We start from the raw sequence: 17,626 nt of genomic DNA, 5'->3' as shown, positions 1-17,626 counted from the left end.
GTCAAGTGAAGAGTCTCATCAAGTTGGGTACTCAAAAGCTCCTAGGCTGTACATTTTTTTCCTCCGCTTGTTTTGATGCCTGAGTTGCATTTACACATATCTATTTGACCTGTTAAACATGAAGTTTAGTACATCACACTCACTGCTGTCTTACTTTACTGTTCTGATGGGCGGTTTTTTTGTTTATTTTCTTAGCCTTAACATCCATGTGACTACTGTGAACATTAAGGTGCTGCTTAATAGTGCTTTTGGCATTGCACTTACTTATATGATTGTGTTCTGCTTTTTGGTGCTTGACCAGTGTCAGTTCTTGCATTTTACCTGTGGCTGAATTCCACTCAGCTACCTTCAGAGAGATGAGACTTGCCTCCTAACAACAAATTTGGGACTGGAAGTATAGCAGTATTCCAATGTCAGTCCTTCAAGCAGTGTTGTTTTTTTAAAAGGGAATTTGCAGTCTGACAGTGGCCAACTGCTCTTAACCAAAAGTAATCTTCAAAAATGCTGCTTATGATGTTCATTTTTTATGTAACTGTCAACTGAGCAATGCAAAATGATTGTGTGTATTTTATGTTTACTCAATTTGTCTCCAAAAAGTAAATTTGCTCTAAGCTCAGTGCTTATGTTGCATGTTATTGTCTAGATCACATGGCAGGGGCAGGAGGAGGGTCGGACACAGCACTTAACTGAGCTGCTCTGCTGCTGTCAGTTTTCCATAAAACAGAATTTTCTTTTCTAAAAAAATGACTAGCCTTTGTGTAATGTAAATGTGTGTTTATACACATGCACACAGCTACAGATTTGTGGGAGAAACATCCATGTTATTTCTTAAAATGTTATTCTTTCATAAAATGCTTCTGGGACAATGGAGGATTTTTTTTTTTAGTAGATACTAGCTAACTAACTGTACTCTAGGGAGTTGTCTTTGACTAGATAGCTTTGCATGGTGCAAGATTAACTGGATGCTCTTCTGATTAATTAAAAAAAAAAAAGTTAACTGGGTGCCAGTCAGAGGTCTGAATAAACTTTGAAGCTGGGGATGCATGACATGGAAAGCTTCCAGCAGACCTGTCTCAGCTAAGGTAGTAGGAGTCCAGGACTTGCATATCCTTATGCTTCTTTTGCCCACTCACCAAAGGCATGGAAGGAGACAAGACTGCTTTGGTAACTTTTGTAAACTGAATTTGAACATCCTTCTACCAAACTGGACTTCATAAAATCCAAACTGAAGTGGATACTATATCATTCCTTGTGAGGGGAAAAAACCAAAAATCAACATATAGTCCGAATTTGGCGAGCAGTTTTAAGTCTAAACCGCTAACCCCAAAAAACTCCTCAGCAAACTTGGTTTTCTGGCAGTTTCAGTCCTTTGGCCACTTCTAGATTCCTTACTTGTGTGAACAATTCCTAACTAGGAATTGGTTTGCTCCTTCGTGTGTCTTGTTTGTGTTAGGAAAGTGATTGGCAGAAGGCAGTGGATGACATTTGAAGGCTGAAATGCACAAGTGGTTTATTTCTGCTCTTCATTTCATAGTTAGCTATGCCCTATTTTTTAATACAGGACATGTGCTTTGCTAAATCAGGGCAACTATTTCATTAAGGAGTACTGACCTTCAAAAGCTGAAAAACAGGTGGTGGGCTCCCAATAAAACCTGGTTTTTGTTGATGAGAAGAAGAAATATGCAACACTTTCCATGTGTATAGATGTGCAGCTTGTGATGGGATAGGTGAGCTGCAGGACTTCATTATTCAAGTACCATTTAGGTTGAGAACTCATAGTGTTGTAGCTGACCTTGAGAGGGAAAAAAGCTGTTAGTTCTCTCTGATCATACCTCTCATTTTAGTTCCAAATCTACTTGTGTGCCTTCTAGCACCAACATGGCATTGAGAACAGGTTTGTGTGAGACCTCTTAAAGGAGTTGAAGCATAAAGGAGTTGTTACCATCTTGATGTTGTACTTGAGTTGGCTGTGTCCGAGCAGGTATTTAAGGAAAAGTTTCCAACTCTGTGCCAGTATCCAAACACAACAAAAGTAATTTGTTGCCAAAATAGGTCTCTTTGCCCTACATACTTTTGTGATCTCTGCCTTAAGTAAATGGGGGAAAAAATTGTTGTATCTCGGGGATTTTTTACCCTTTTCTACCCTTGGAGTAAAGTGAGCAACAGGAAGCTCTTTTTCATGCCCATGTTTTGGATCAGGAAATTCCTGTCTGCAACACATAAATTTGTCAAATCAACATCCGAAATCACGTGGCACTTTTCTTCCTGAGCGATTTGTGTACAAATGTGTATAATAGTTGCAGTAATGCTATATTGAAGTCTTTTCAAGCAGCATTAGCTTGGAGGAAGGTGATTTAATACTCTTTTCAGTGAATCTACTTTAAAAATTATCTTCCTCAATTTCCTTCTTTGCTCCTGCAAAAAGAAAACCAAAAGAAATTCGCAGATGGTATTATAAAAGGAGCAATTATGAGGTTAGCTGTCTTTTTTTTTTTTTTTTGAGAAAGAAAGAGGACTGCAAAACCACTGACATAATTTCAATGATAGTTAATTAGGAAGAACCTCTTTTAATCAAGTCACACAGCCTTGTTTCACAGTAAAAATAGAATTTGTATCAAGTCTAGTTGTCACATGACAAGTGTAGTCTTGTCAGCTGGTGGGGAGTCCAGTCTTTTATTGTTTGTATGACTGCACGCATATTGGAGAAGCATGCCATCTATTTAAGGCTCAGATGCTATTTTGTTGCCAGATTGCACAAAATCCTCTTTCTGTGTAAGTGGCTGCACAGAGAAGAGAAACTGGGAAATTTTTTCTTGTGTTATAATTACTCAGGGTGAGTATTTTGTTTAAATCCTATCCTTGAGAGATAATAAGGCTATTGTGGAAACAGATGAAGACAAAGTACATTTATTTGAGAGTTTCTTATGGTGCTTGTGGCTCTTGTACTATTTTGTCCCTGGTGAAGTGATGGCAGTACTTGATCTTCTTCATCACTGGAGTGCAAGATAGCAAGGTCAACAGCTGATCACCAACAGATGTACTCAACAGATGTTTTTGGGTTTTTTCTGTAGTACCTAGTAAAATGTATTTCTATTCCAGTTTTTCATTTGCCTTTTCTTTTACACTTTATAAGTAAGCTGCTTGTGGCATCAACATGGAATTGTGGAGTAGTTTGGATTGGAAGGGACCTTTTAAATGCCATGTAGCTCAATCCCCCTGCAATGAGCTTCAGGTTGCTCACAGCACCTTCCAACCTGACCATTTTATGTATGGATGGGGTATCCACCGCCTTACTGTACAACTTGTTCCAGTGTTTCACTACTGTCACTGTAAAATAATTTTTCCTGATATCCGGTCTAAATCTTTTAGTTTAAAACCAGTACCCCTTGTGCTATCACAACAGGCCTACTAGAAAGTCTGTCCCCATCTTATAAGCTCTCTTTAAGTATGGAAAGGTTGCAGTAAGGTCTTACAGGAGTCTTCTCGTCTCCAGGCTAAACAGACCCAACTTTTTCAGCCTGTCCTCATAAAAGATGTACTCCAGCACCCTGATAAATTTTTGTGGTCCTCCTCTGGACTTGTTCCAACAGGTCCATGGCTTTCCTGTGCTATGGTCTCCAGAACCAGATGCAGTACTCCAGCTGTGGTCATGCTTAACCTTTTTTCAAATAAGGTTGTGGAAACAGTAAGCTATTGCTTAATTATGTGGTGAAAATTGTTGATGTACAACTTGAGCTTTTAGAATTTTTGGAACTTCAGGATATACTAAAGAGGTATGAGAAAAGCCTGTAGCAGCAGGATTTCAATTCCAGTTAGCCATGCTAGCATCAAGTTGTAGCTAAGTGTAGGCTCTTCTGCATCAAGAATATCTAGCAGCTGACTATCCTTCTCAGGTTCATGAGTGGCTGTCCTCTTTTGTAGCCAACAAGCCTGAAGGTCCTCATCTATTTTTAGTGTGGTTTGAGAACATGGGTGCTCTTACTCCAGAGCCTCTAGCTGTGGAATTTTTATTGTTTTGGTATACTAGACTGTTAGTGGGGTTGTGTACAGACTGTAAAATTACATTACAGCCTTTTCCAATCAACCCTTTGCCATATTTTAATGTCTACAGGACCTGAAGTACACAAATCCAAAGATTGGAAATGACACCTCTGGAGATCTCTAATCCAACCTGCTGCTCAAAATGAAGCCAAGTAGAGCAGGTTACACAGAATATTGTGCCATCATATTTCTTAGCACCTCCAAAGATGAAGATATGACAATGCCCCTGAGGATATTACAGTGCCCTTGAACAGTCTGTTCCAGTGCTCAGTCACCTGCAGGTTTTAAAAGAAGAAAAAAAAGCTTTAGTGTTTAAATGGAAATCTTATATATTAATTTGTGACTCTTGCCTCTTGTCTGTTCAATGGCTCTCACTGAGAAGATTCTGTGTTCTTTACTCCACTCTCTCCCTTGTCCAGGTATTTATATACAATGATAAGATTTTGTCTGAGTCCCTTCAACTCCAGAGTAAAGTGTTCTAGCTCTGAGTATCTTTCTGCCTGGTCTATCTTTATGAAAGTTAGTCAGTTTTCAGTTTGTTTCACTGTCCACTTAGCTAGACTGTGCTTCATCCATATGTCTGTGAAGGTGCTACGGAAAACAAAAGTTGGGAAGTTGCTGAAGTCAGGATAAACCACTCGTGTATTCCCCTAGTGCCAGTCATTTCCTTATTGATGTCTGTCAGGTTGGGCAAGAATTACTTCTACTTGTAAATCCCTGATAATGACTTCCCATCGCCTTCTTGGCTTGGAAGTATTTTCCAGGAAGCTCTGTCACTTGTCCTGGATTGAGGTGAGGCTGACCAGCGTGTGGCTCTCAAGATTGTCCTCCAAACTGTTCTAGAGACAGGGGCGTGTTTTGCTTTTGTCCAGTTCTCATGAACCTCTCCTGATCACCATGACCTTCCTGCAGTAATTGATTGACCTTGGCCAGACCACACAGCCATGACCAGTGCACTCCATCAGATCTTATGGATTTGTGTGTGTCCAGTTTGGTTAAATGTTCCCTTGCTCAATCTTCCTGTACTTCTACTGGTTCCTTATGTTTAGAAAAGCTACTACTGGGCTTTCAGAAGCAATAGAGTTCAGCTGTAGCAAGTTCTGGCAAGTGTGAACACTGTATTACAGTAGTTGAGTATCTCTAAACAGTACTCTGTAAACTTGTGTCTACAGCTGGTTTGGAGTTTTTCAGCTATAATTTATTTTTACCTTATATATTTATGCTAAAAGTCTTCATTTCTACTGGATAAAGAAACTCGCAGTTTCTTGATGACTACACTTTCTCTTGGCAGAGAACAGATGAAATAAGAAGAATACTCCCAAGAGTTGTGGTGGTAGAATCTGGCTCTGTGATTTTTGTTGCTGTTTCTGGCAGCAGCAATGGTCTGTGCTTTTCATAAAAGCTTCTTCCATGGAGTTTTGCTTGCTTCAGGAGGAACAGCTAGCCCAGAATAACATTTTTGTGCTCTCCTAGACAATTAAGATTGTTACTTTAATTAAGTAAGTTGTGGTAATAATAATAAGAAAAAATCACTTCTGCCGTATTCAAATTGATGTAGCCATGACTGGTAAAAATCCTTGTCAGTAATCCTTATTCTACTGGTGTAAAGGTTTGCTTCTTTCCATGTGTTCTAGGATGGAATCAAAGATGAGTTAAATCCCCCATTTTAGTTATGGAAGGTTAATATTCAAGTTTAGATGAAATGCCTTATTTTTCATATGTGAAATGATCAAATCGTCTTAAATTTCCTTTGTGAAGCACTCACTACCAGACAACGTGGGTAATTTTAATCTTCTGAAGCGCCAGTAGATGCTTCTCAGTTTAGAGTATTCTATTTAAAACTAAAGGTATATACAATACAATGGGTTTTGGGCATTGCTATGTGTGATGCTACTTGGCAGTTGAATTTGCATTTTGATTTTAGTACCAAAAAAGCTACCTCTAGGGTAATTCACCTGTTAATGCTCTATTTCTTGAACATTTATTCTGTATGGGAGGGGGGGTAACTTTCTAGAAAGGTAGAAGGTTCTGTGGTATCAGAACTATAGCCACAGTGCATGAGTCAAAATGTTCCAACATGAAATTTTAGGGGTGACTTTTTAAAACTGTTTTTCTTTCCATTTGTATGTATAGACTAGACAGCATAGTCCAGTCTAAAATTTTCTTTGGCACTCAGTTAAGCAGGAGCAGAATATTTTGCTTATGTCTTCATTTCTCTTGGGAAATTATTGCTCTTTACTCCCCTGTGGGTGTACCTTTTGTTACCCTGCGTGGTTGTCTTTATGGAAAAACACAAATGCTTGTGGTGAGTATTTATTTCTCTTGCCAGGAACTAGTGGAACAAAGGTGAATGTGAGACTTCCTCTCCCTAAAACAATTACTAATTTTTCCTGCTTTAACCCTGGTTTTAAAAGGCTCTATTTAAGCGCTTTTCTTGTATCTAAAAAATAATTCAACTTTGAATTGGCTTACAATTTATTGAGAGGTTGCACAGAAACTCTGAATAAGGGGAAGGACTAGTTTCTCTTTGCTTGTCCAGGAATTTATTGATTCAAATGTTGTTTTGATTTAGGTCTTTGATAACGGTGTAATTTGCTTTTCATCATGAAAGTAGATAGTATGGCAAGTTGTATTTGTCTCTGCAAGAGCTGAACTGTAATGACTGCCCAGCATCTTTATAATGGGACATGTTTCCATAGCATGTGTAATGGAAATGGTAATGAAGTGGAATTGAACATCCTTATCACTTACCTTTTTTTTTTTTTGACCACAGGATTTGGCAGCAGAAGTAGAACACACTGAATGTTGCAGATCTGTTCCATTCTGGGTTTCCTGCTTTCGTTTTGCCAGGCCTCATTTTCTATGGAAAACAAATTCTTGCCCTTCTGTGGATAAGATCTCCTGCTGCCCTTTGCCTTGCCATGTCTGTCACTGAAGTGTAGGGTTTCTTCATTAAGTCCCTACTTGAGCAAAAACATTCCTAGAAAGTGAAGTTCAGCTTCCCCAGGATTAGAGTCTAAACCAGAACAAGTCTAGTCAGACACAGGAGCCTTTCACACAGCAGTTTGCTGTCAGTGGTTGTGTGGTTTGTGCCTTTTAAGCGTCAATTATTCCTACCCATGTTTTCTTCAATTTTCATCCTAACTGAGGTATTGGCACTTGACTGAAAGAAAAGTGGTAGGTAGAACACAGAGCCTGGGCTTTTTGTTAATTGAGTCATACTGATAACAGCCTTGTTGCTCATGATAGCCAGCCATGGTTTTGAGAAAATATAAGACAAATTGTGAAGGGTTCTGTTGATTCAGGATGTATTTTCAAGCCAAGGTCAGATCTTTAACTATGCACGTGGGGGAAGAAGGATCGTCACACAATCTTGCTTTAACCCTGTAGATGCCTGCTGATGGGTATGAAGTGTGAACAAAATCCCTGTAAAATCAGTAGGACTGATGTAAAACTTTCTTTTTTGTAGACTTGACCACAGGCAGTTTCAGGAAAAAAACTCCCATTATAAACTCAATTACATATTCTAGAGTCTTGAGTCTTAGAGCTGAAAGTCCAAAGAGGTGGAGCTGCAGTGGAAAGGTGTGTGTTTTTTCCTGGGCCATAGAAGAGATGTTTATCAGGTACCCAATAGAAACTTGGCTTAAATTAAAAAAAATAAAAATAAAAATCAATACTTTAGGGATAATAAGCAAATCTGTTTCACTAGTGAGTTATCTGTGAACTAGATGTTCCTAATGGTGTATTTTTGGATGATAGAGAATGGTGGAGGAATAGTGAATTACACGAATTCTTCTCTGCTATTCTGTTCTACAGCAATACCAAAACTGAGTTTGCTTCAGTTTTGAGAGAAGAACCTTATCTTGTACTGTAGCTGAGCCTCTTTCCTTTGGAACAAGAGCTACTGCTTTTTAAAAAAGGGTGTTTTAATAAGGACTTAATATTTTTTTTAAGTCGTCTTTCATGATGAAGCCACGAAAAGTTTTTTTAAAAAAATCTTAATATGTTAATTCTTGTATGTTGGCTTTGCATTTGTATGCCGGAGAGCTGAAGTTCTTTGTTAGTGATACCCAGACTGCACACAAGTAATAATACAGCTTTGCAGAAATCAAAAATGTATGATGAGAATAAAAAGACCTGAACAAAACATTTACTAAGGCAACAGGCCTTAATTTTAATTTCTGTACTGGAAATGTATATTCATACTACACAGTGTTGTTAATACTTTGACCTTTTTGTTTCACTGTGTAGTCTGTCTTTAAAAAAAAAGGTATCTACAACATTGTTTGAGCCTCTAGTTCTTCTTATTATATGTGCTAGGTTAATGGAATTTCTAAAATTTTAAGCTCTAGAATTCCAATGAGAATCCTCAAAGAGTTTTTCAATTTAGTTCTAGTGAAATGGCTTTGAAGAGTTAAGGCTATGATTTTCAGTGTTGTGTAACCAGCACTGATTTTTGTGATCTAAAAAGGACAGCTTATTTCTGAAAATTTCATCTGAGGAATTGAACTGTATTTTTTAACTTTTTAAATTTGAAATGCAATATTCAGATAAGGACAATGTACTTTAGAAAAAGATGCAAAAAACCAAGCACAAATAATGCAAGAATGAAATGTGTTAGGGAGATTGGAAACCAGACCACTGTACTTTCCTTGAGACTGTCTAGCCACATTAGTTAGCCAGGAAAGTCATTAAATCCTGGCTATCTTCTGAAATGCGTCAGCTGAGCCCTGATAATTCTGGTTTCCAGCAGACCAGAAATCAACTAATTGCATATTTTATAAACAATTTACCATAACACTAATGCTTGGTGTCAATATATATTAATGTGGTGCATTGACCTGACCCAGTGAAATGTGACAACCCTACCCTTCAGCAGGGCTGTGCCCTCTGGAAAGCTGGTGAATTAAAATTCTTTTATTGGTGTAATGTGTTCTTAGTTTGCTGAGTAACAGCTGCAATAAGCTGGGTATTCCCCTAGGAATTTTTGGTGGAATGTTTAGTGTTGGAGGAGACAGGGATACTGCATCTGAGCAGTGGCAGAGTAACTGCTGTGAAGTGGAGCAATCACAGCTCCACAATGTGCAATGATGTTCAGCTTTGATGAACTTTAACAGATTTGTTGCTGTCTTCCATTCAATAAAGGACTGACTTGGCTTTTTCTCTTGTGCAATAGGTAAAAAGAAGTACAGTAGCTTAATATTCTTTCCTGTTTGGCAATAGTCCAAGGCATCTCAAGGGCCTGGCATATCAGATGATCCTTCAGTGATTGCCAAGGAAGTTGGAAAGAGTATCACTGTTTTTTTGTTTTGTTTTTTTTTCTTGAAGGTTTACTCTTTTTTTACACTAGACATGAGAAAACATCTCTGAAGAGATTACGCCAGTCATGAAGAGTAAATGAACGACTCTCCCTATCTTATGTTTTGTCATTGCTTTGCCACTTAAACAAGGATTTTTTTTCTGAAGGATAATGGATTTATGATCAGGTAACACTGTATAGATAGATAACCCCATTTAGATAAGTGGCACAATGGTTTTCAAAAGTATTTTAAAGGGAGTTTGCCACTTGAATTACTTCCTGTGCTATCTTGCTGTCTAAACTACTATGTAAGCTCTGTGACTATGTTGGAAACAATTAAGAATAGGTAAGAAAGATGCTACCATTGTTCCAGGTAGGGCTTTGAATGTTTAAATGAAGTTATAAACAGAACAGGTAAGGAATCAATCTAGAAGCTGCCAAAGGAATTTGTTCGTAATTTTGGGTCAAATCTGGTATCACTCCTTCAGGAGCTGCCTCTCAAATTGTTTCTCTGCAGCTGAAAGCAAACTCCAGTCTAAAATTAATCTGGATTCATCTTAATGTGATCTGAGAGGTGAGCATCAGTTGTCTGATTCTCTGATCCTTAGATCCTTACAGTCAGTAAATCCAGTTGCCTGCTGCCCTCTTGTAAAATCTGACAACAGTTCCTTATAGTTCAGTAACTGTGCAAAGCCAGTAAAGCCTTGGGTGTGCTCCCATGTGCAGATGGTTGGTTGGTGGCAGCAGCTGCTTGACTCTGTGCAGCTCAGGTAGTACTTTTTTCTGCATTGGTGTCATTCAGACTGTGTAGAAGTTTTTAGCATCCTGAAGAATTTTCCGTTACACCTCCTAATCACTTTTGAGTAAATTATGAAGTGGCTAAGAGGTTATTCTTCCTTTGCTTCATGGCGCGGCTGTCTCTTGAGTATTTCTCTTCTGCTGTGTGATTTTGAGGAGAAGTGTGGGAGAGTGGGCACTGCAAGTACTTTTGTTGTTTTGAAAATGCTTCTTGGGATCCAGACAAAAAGTAATGTCTGGAATATTTCTGTTTATTGTCTGTGAGAGGCACAGGAAATAGGAAAGGCCAACTAAATTACAGCAGCCAGCAAACTCCTCTGAAGCAAAGGAAAATTTAGGAGTTACAGAACTGGGCTTTGCTGCCCACTGGGTCTGTGGTGCACATTCCTCATAAATCTAGTGTCAGAACTGGATCAAGGCTCCTTCATTCTAGAACAACTGAGGGGAAATGAAATTAGAGTTTCAGTGCTAGAGAAGGGAAAAACATTTCTCTTACCCCAAATCTCCATAATCTGTAGGTGAGTTCTCAAGAAGGTACCAGAGCAGCAGGAAAACTTGTAGGCAGAATTTTCTCTCACTTTCACTTAAAATAAATGGTCATTATTTTCTTTTGCTAGTTAGAGTTGCAGATGAAAGTGGAGGATGCTAAGAACAGATATTCTAAGTGCGGAAATTGCTGTAAAATGGTGAATAATGTTGTACTATCCCAACTTATTGGGAATCTAAAATCTTGGCAAAAGTTCTCCTACGTTGCTATAAAGACAAGTAACCTACCAGGTTTGCAAGTCCTCTCACCTCAAGGCAAATATCTTTGCATTTTCAGCCTTCTGCTTTCTTGCAGCTTAGACTGTCTAATTTTTAGGTTAAACAGATCTGTGAAAAAAAAAATTAAATCTGGGCATTTGGCCATAGTAAACAAACTAGAATTGCAATTTCTTTGAATGTTTAATAACAATAAGATGAATTGTTCCAAAGTACTTTATGCCTCATTCATAGCAAAGTACTACCTTTATCTTAAAATATTGTTTGCACACGTGTAATGTAAAAATGCTATTTAGACTTGAACATTTTTATTTTTGGTTGATGCTAAACTTAAATGGTGATTGATTCCTTGGGATTCATTGTCATGCCTTCTGCTAAGCCAAGATGTGTTCCTGACCTGTGAGAATGTGCTGCTTCGGGGCTGCTTACCTTCCTCTGTACCATGGAAGCTGAGGGTTTGTCTTTCAGAGCAGTACTTTTTCGTATGGGTTCTCATTGGAAAGGGACTCTTCATGTTGTGCTGTTGTATTTATGTCATTGAGTTAAATCCTAATCCTTTGCTTTTATCCCAAGAAATGTTGTGCATTGTTTGTGTAGGTGATGATCATCTCTCCAGGCTGACAACCCAGGGTTTGCACAGTATTTCTGTGTGTCCCCCATGATTTGAATTAAAATCTCTATGGCAGCAATCAGCAGTGGGAGAAGTAGGAATCAGAAAAAAAGATTGCTTTCTCTAAAGACACTCCTGGGAGTACCTTTGCGTAGAACCTAAAATACATGAACTGGCTGAAACGAGACCCCTGTAGCCTGGTGACCCTTCATGGCTTATGAGCAACGAATAGTTTTATGGAATTATGTGAAGAGCTAAGAGACAGAACCTATAAGTTAGAATTGTACATTCTAGAAGTGTGACTGGTATCTGAAGCAAGAATAAGAGATAAGTGGGTGCTCTTTTCTTGTTAGGTCTTCATTGCTCCTTATTTGAAATACTACAGTTCTCTTGACTACAGTTGTCAGTAGAAGTGAAAAGCTGCAGTCATATTTTGTGTTTAGAAATGAAATCCTGCAAATTGTGATCATTCATCACTATAGTTTAGCTAAAAACATTTGTTTCTGACACCTTGTGGTTGAGCCTCAGAGCAGCAGCAGCAATATGAGAAGTTGCATTAAGAGAGAATTTTTTTTCCTTGCTGCTTAGTCACAGAATGGCCTGGATTGGAAGGGACCTTAAAGATCATCTAGTTCCAACACCACTGCCATGAGCAGGGACACCTTTTGCTCACCAGATTGCTCACAGCTCCATCCAATTTGTCCTTGAATACTTCCAGGGATGGGGCATCCACAGCTTCTCTGGGCAGCCTCACCACCCACACAAAGAATTTCTTCCTAATATCTAACCTAAACTTGCTCTCAGTCTGAAACAATTCACCCTTGTCCTGCTACTACATGCTTTTGTAAAAATCCCTCTCCATCTTTCTTGGGAGCTCCCCTCAGGCACTGAAAGGCTTCACCTGGGTTACCCCAAAGCCTTCTCTTTCCCAATCTCAACAAACCCTATTCTCATAGCCTTTTGATTTGATGGGTGGACTGTTGGAAAGATAGAGCTGCTTTTCTAGCCCTCTTCCAGTAGTGCAGCTTTGCTGAGTGACAGTGTATTAACCTACTTGTGTGATCTACTCCTCTCATAATGACAAAATTAATCGAAGCTCCATGAATTTGCAGTGAACTATGAAAGACCATTCTAGGGTTTTGGAAATGGAGTTTTGTCACATGTATAGTACATCTCTAACTATTGGATTTACAGACCATAAGAAATAAAGCTGCGCTTTTTCCAAGCTTTTTATTTTTCCTGCATAAGCATTTTTATTGTTCATCTGTTTTTAATAGTTCTCAATAAGGGAAGGGGTTTATATTTACAGTAAAAGCTTTGAAGCATATCATTGTTTGAGTTCGTCTTACCCTGAAATAGCTTTTTCTGAAATACTTTGCTTATATCACCCTGTACTGTGGCTCCAAGCCCTGACTTGGACTTGGTGGGTCCAATTGGGGAAACTCTCACTGAGAATGACAGTGAGTCTAAGCATCTGTTTGCATGTAGAAAGTATCCTTGTTCTTCTGGAAGTCTCTATTTCAGAACAATGAGAGTACCTTTTAAACGGAGGGTGAACCTAGAGGGAAAGCCAATCTGCCTGCTGGGTACAGCTGTAAGCCCCCTTAGTTTTAGTTTGGTTTATGCAGAGGAAAGGGCATTTTCAAATTTAGTCTGTAATAGTTCCCTCAGATCAGGTAAGGTACCACTGGAGAACCCTTTTGTTGCTGGTATAATTGTCTAAACTGTGATCCTCATCCATGCAGAAGCTTTGCACAGGAGGAAATTCCATTGCTAATTGTCATTGCTTCTTCAGCAAATTTCTAAAGTTGGTCTGGTCTGTGAATTTCAAATAACTTGTGCAGAATTCCTTTATGGACTTGAAGCTATTCCAGGGGTTTAAAAAAAGAATAGAATTGTGGTGTCTGTTTCCTCTTCCGTAAGGATAGAAGACAGGCAAATGGACACATTTACTGTCTGTGATTATTGGCAGAATCCTGCAAAAAGCAGATTTTGTATCTTGACAACAGCTGTGGCTCAAAGCTGCCTAACTTGCTTGTCTCTGTTTGTAATTATCTAATCCTGCTTAGGCCTTTTTTTTCCTGAATATTGGTTTTTGTATGGTGAGCATTTCCTGCAGTAGAGGACTAATACACACTGAGGGCCTTTCCCATCACAAGGTAGGGTGCTCCAAATCTAAACAAATATCTGGTCTTAATGGTATGATTTCTTCTGACTTGTTCTTTAGGTTATATTTCTCTTTAGTCGTAATGAGGACTGTTGCTGTCTTCTGGTCTATGCTCTTAAAAGAACAACGCTAAGTACTCTAAATATTTTAGTTTCTTTACTTACTGACAGCATCTGCTGCTCTTTCTCAAGAAGAATTCTTGTTATCAGCCCATTTGTTTGTGTTTGTCTCCTGGCATGAAGAGCTTCTGATAGCTGGATGTCAGATACCCACAGGCAATATGGCTCTGCTTCCCACATGAGGGAATCTGCTAGATGCTCTGGATTAAATGGAGCAACTTGGATCTGGAAACACTGACTGTTCATCTCAAATTGGCAAACAACTCTAAAAGGTGATTCAAATGGGAAGAAACTTGTTCAGGGTAAACAGAGAGGAAACTTAGGCCTGAGAAGCTTATAATCTACATGCAATGAATTTTAGGTATACTATTGATTTTGTCATTCTGGAAATACAGAAGCAATTCAACTACTTTTTAATTAAATGCCATGTCTTTATTAAAAGCTAAAGTACTTGCGTGACTTACCAGTCACTGATTGATTCATATAGAAAATAAAGTTTTAATAAAAGCTGTTATGAGAATTGCCAGGGTTAGTTCCAAAAAAGTAATAGTAAGATGTGGTTCTTGCTTCATATACAAAATTGTTAAGAAACAATTAGAGGAGTGGCTGAGGTCACTTGGTTTGTTCAGCCTGGAGGAGGTTAAAGGGAGATCTCATTGCAGTTACAACTTCCTCATAAGGGGCAGAGGATGGGCAGACACTGATCTCTTCTCTATGCTGACCAGTGACAGGATCCAAAGGACTGGCTTGAAGTTGTGTCAGGGGAGGTGTAGATTGTATATTAGGAAAAGATTCTTCCCCCAGGGGGTGTTTGGGCACTGGAGCAGTTCCCCAGGGAAGTGGTCCCAGCACCAGCCTGACAGAGTTCAAGAAGAATTTGGGCAATAGTCAAGCACATGGTGTGATTCTAAAGGGGACTTCTGCAGGGCCAGGAGACAGACTGATGATCCTTGTGGGTTCCTTTCAGATCAGGATATTCTGTGATTCTACAGAATGTAGAAAATGACAGCCTAAATTAGATGTAGCAGTGTGGCTAGGTCTTCAGAACTTTTTTCAAGAGTGCATTTGGACTTCCTGAGGAAAACAAGGTAAATATTCTGCTAGTGTTAAAAGCAAAGCATATAATTTTTTGTTTTGTTTTCTGCTTAGTTATGGCTTCTGTTAGAGGGTCCTTGCTTGGAGGCTTGCTTTTGTTATGAGTTTTCTGTTTCTGTTGATGTTCTTGTCCAAGTCATCTACAGGCAAGCACAGGACCCAGAAGCTTAAGCAGTCCTTCTAGTCATTTTAAGACTTCTGCTATTCAAGTTGACAGCAGTCTGTGTGAAGTCCTGATAGTAATTTGTTGTCATTCCTAGGGATTTGTTTATTCAGTTGTGCAACTGACCAACTCATCAAATGTTATCTAGTTATCATGATTGCTTCTTTTTTTAATATGATTTTTTTCTCAAGGTGGCCAGGAAGTCCAGTGGCACCCTGGCCTGTATCGTCAATAGAGTGACCAGCAGGACAGGGCAAGGACAGGACAGTGATCGTCCTGCTCCCGCCACTGGTGAGGGCACACCTTGAATCCTGTGTTGAGTTTTGGGTCCCTCACAACAAGAAAGACATTGAGGTAGTGGAGAGGCTCCAGAAAAGGGAAACAGCTGGTGAAAGGAGCACAAGTCTTATGAGGAACAGCTGAGGGAGCTGGGGTTGTTCAGTCTCAAGAAAAGCAGGTTTGGGGGTACCTTACCACTCTCTACAAGTGCCTGAAAGGAGGGTGGAGTAAGGTTGGTGTTGGTGTCTTCTCCCAAGTAACAAGTGATAGGATGAGAGCAAATAACCTCAAGTTGTGCCAGGGGAGGTTTAGATTGGATATTGGGCAAAATTTCTTCACAGAAAGAATTGTCGAGCCCTGGAATAGGGTACCCAGGGAAGTGGTTGAGTCTCCATCCCTGGAGGTATTTTAAAGATGTGTAGATGTTGGATTTGGGGTTATGATTTAGTATTAGGCTTGGCAGTGTGAGGTTCATGGTTGGAGCTGATGATCTTTAAGGTCTTTTCCAATCTTGATGTTTATATGTTTCTGTGGTGATATGGATAACTACCTGGACCCCTGTATTTACAAATAAAATGAAGAGCTGCATCTTAGGAGTATGTTTTTCTAAAGGCAGTCAGGACAGTTGCAGAGAACACTTAGCATTAATTTTAACACTTTTTGTTTCTGTGAAAAGTGTTTCTGGTCTCCTAAGGATATGTAAAGTGTTAGTAATACTAATTCTCACTATAATTTCCATATAGTAACCCAATTAAAAAGTTAAAGATGCTATCCTTTAAAGAAAATCTTAAACCTTTGAAATGAAAGAAATATAAGCATATATATTCTTAAAAATAAAATTTGGCATTGGAATGCAGACAGTCATTGTGACTGGTTCTGAGTGGGTTTGTAAGCCAGCTGGGGAATGTGTGACATTAAGAATACTGTAACCCATTATGAAGTCAGGTTGTAGTTAGAACTTTCTGTGGTTCTTTAAGAATTCTGACATAGCTGTAAGTACAACCCAAAAGATTATAGCTGGTACCCAAACAATGCAGATTGTTCATTAGAACATGCGTAATTAAATAATTTTTTGATGGAAGGAGATTGAGAGGAAGAACTTTCTGAGATGAGATCTGACACCTCTGCCTTGCGGGCCCTAAGTGGTGTAGGTTTTTGTATAAGCACGTGTGGTTCTCTGTTCAATTCAGATGTTTCCTGCCCTGCCTGACACAGTACTTCTCTCTACTCTATGTGTAGCAGGTTAGCAGTGGTCTTTGGTGGAAAGAGTTTCCAGAAGCCTCATCCAAAATGTGGTGTACAGAAACAAGTGTTTGCGGAAGGTCATCAGGACACCCTTTCCCTCTTGCTTAGGTAGAATGGAAATTACTGGCCTGATGACCCAGGAACATATTAATTGTGACAGGAGTAATTGCATTCATAATACATACCAGCTTCCAAGGTGTCTTCAGCAGTGTTTTGAAATCATTACAGTCATATGAATTTTGCAGCCTGGAGGTAGTGAGGATTTTTGTGGAGAATTTTAGCATCTACTTGTTAAAAATGTCTGTTTCTTCAGAGTTAAAATGACTACACATATAAGAACCTAAAATCTGGTGTGTCACATCAGATTAAATTTGAAATTTAGTGTTTGCTGCCATGTTTTAGAAAAATATATCCTTGTCATGAGAACAATTTATGCTGCAGATATTGTGTACAGTAGAGAAACTTTTAAAAGCTTCCAAATTCCCATAAATATTTGTTTGAGCATGCAGTAGGCTTGACAGTCCAACCCAAGTCCATCTTCCCTATAAGGTGCTTTGGAAACTGCTCAATTTAATGGCTTCTCATGGCCATTTTTGATATATTTGAGGCTTTACAGGGCTTGTATACTATGATCAGGTATTAGTAAAAATATGGGTTAGCCTTAAGGCAAGTAGTTTGAATTTCATAGCATTTCAATTATTTTAGCTGCAGGTGTTATTGCTAGTTATTGCTATTATTGGTTTGTGGGTGTTCTTTTAGTTGTTGGGATTTGCTTGGGGTGGTTTTTTTGTTTTTTTGTTGTTTTTTTTTTTTTGTTTTTTTTTTAGGGTGATTAGCTTGGTCTTGGTGGCAACTGCTCTATTTTTTTTTTTCAAGGAATTTTTAAAGGGAGAAGAGACCTTTGAAAATGGATTTGTCACATGTTTGGTGTCTTACTTTTTTCTCCAAATACTATCAAAGAAAGTTTAATATTTGACAGTTCACAGACAGGAAGCTGTAAGGTTTTTTGATGCTTGTGGTAATAGTTGTCATTATGTTGGACGTGGTG

At 38.8% G+C, this 17,626-nt stretch overlaps 1 protein-coding gene across 3 annotated transcripts in view; it reads left to right on the top strand.

The window, feature by feature from the left end:
• FBXL7 (F-box and leucine rich repeat protein 7) overlaps positions 1-17,626 on the top strand; it is a 169,998-nt gene that overhangs the window by 5,663 nt on the left and 146,709 nt on the right. The window contains exon 1 of one of the 3 annotated variants that reach the window (XM_064428137.1): positions 16,299-16,325. The exons of 1 other annotated variant lie outside the window; for it this stretch is intronic. The gene's annotated coding sequence lies outside the window, so the exon portion shown is untranslated. Of the gene's footprint in view, positions 1-16,298; positions 16,326-16,648; positions 16,687-17,626 lie in introns of those variants that run through there. One more of the 3 variants, XM_064428144.1, reaches the window with a different exon arrangement.

This window comes from Passer domesticus, chromosome 1 (genome assembly GCF_036417665.1).
Source record: "Passer domesticus isolate bPasDom1 chromosome 1, bPasDom1.hap1, whole genome shotgun sequence".
NCBI lineage: Eukaryota > Metazoa > Chordata > Aves > Passeriformes > Passeridae > Passer > Passer domesticus.
This window is presented reverse-complemented; position numbering and strand designations above follow the sequence as displayed.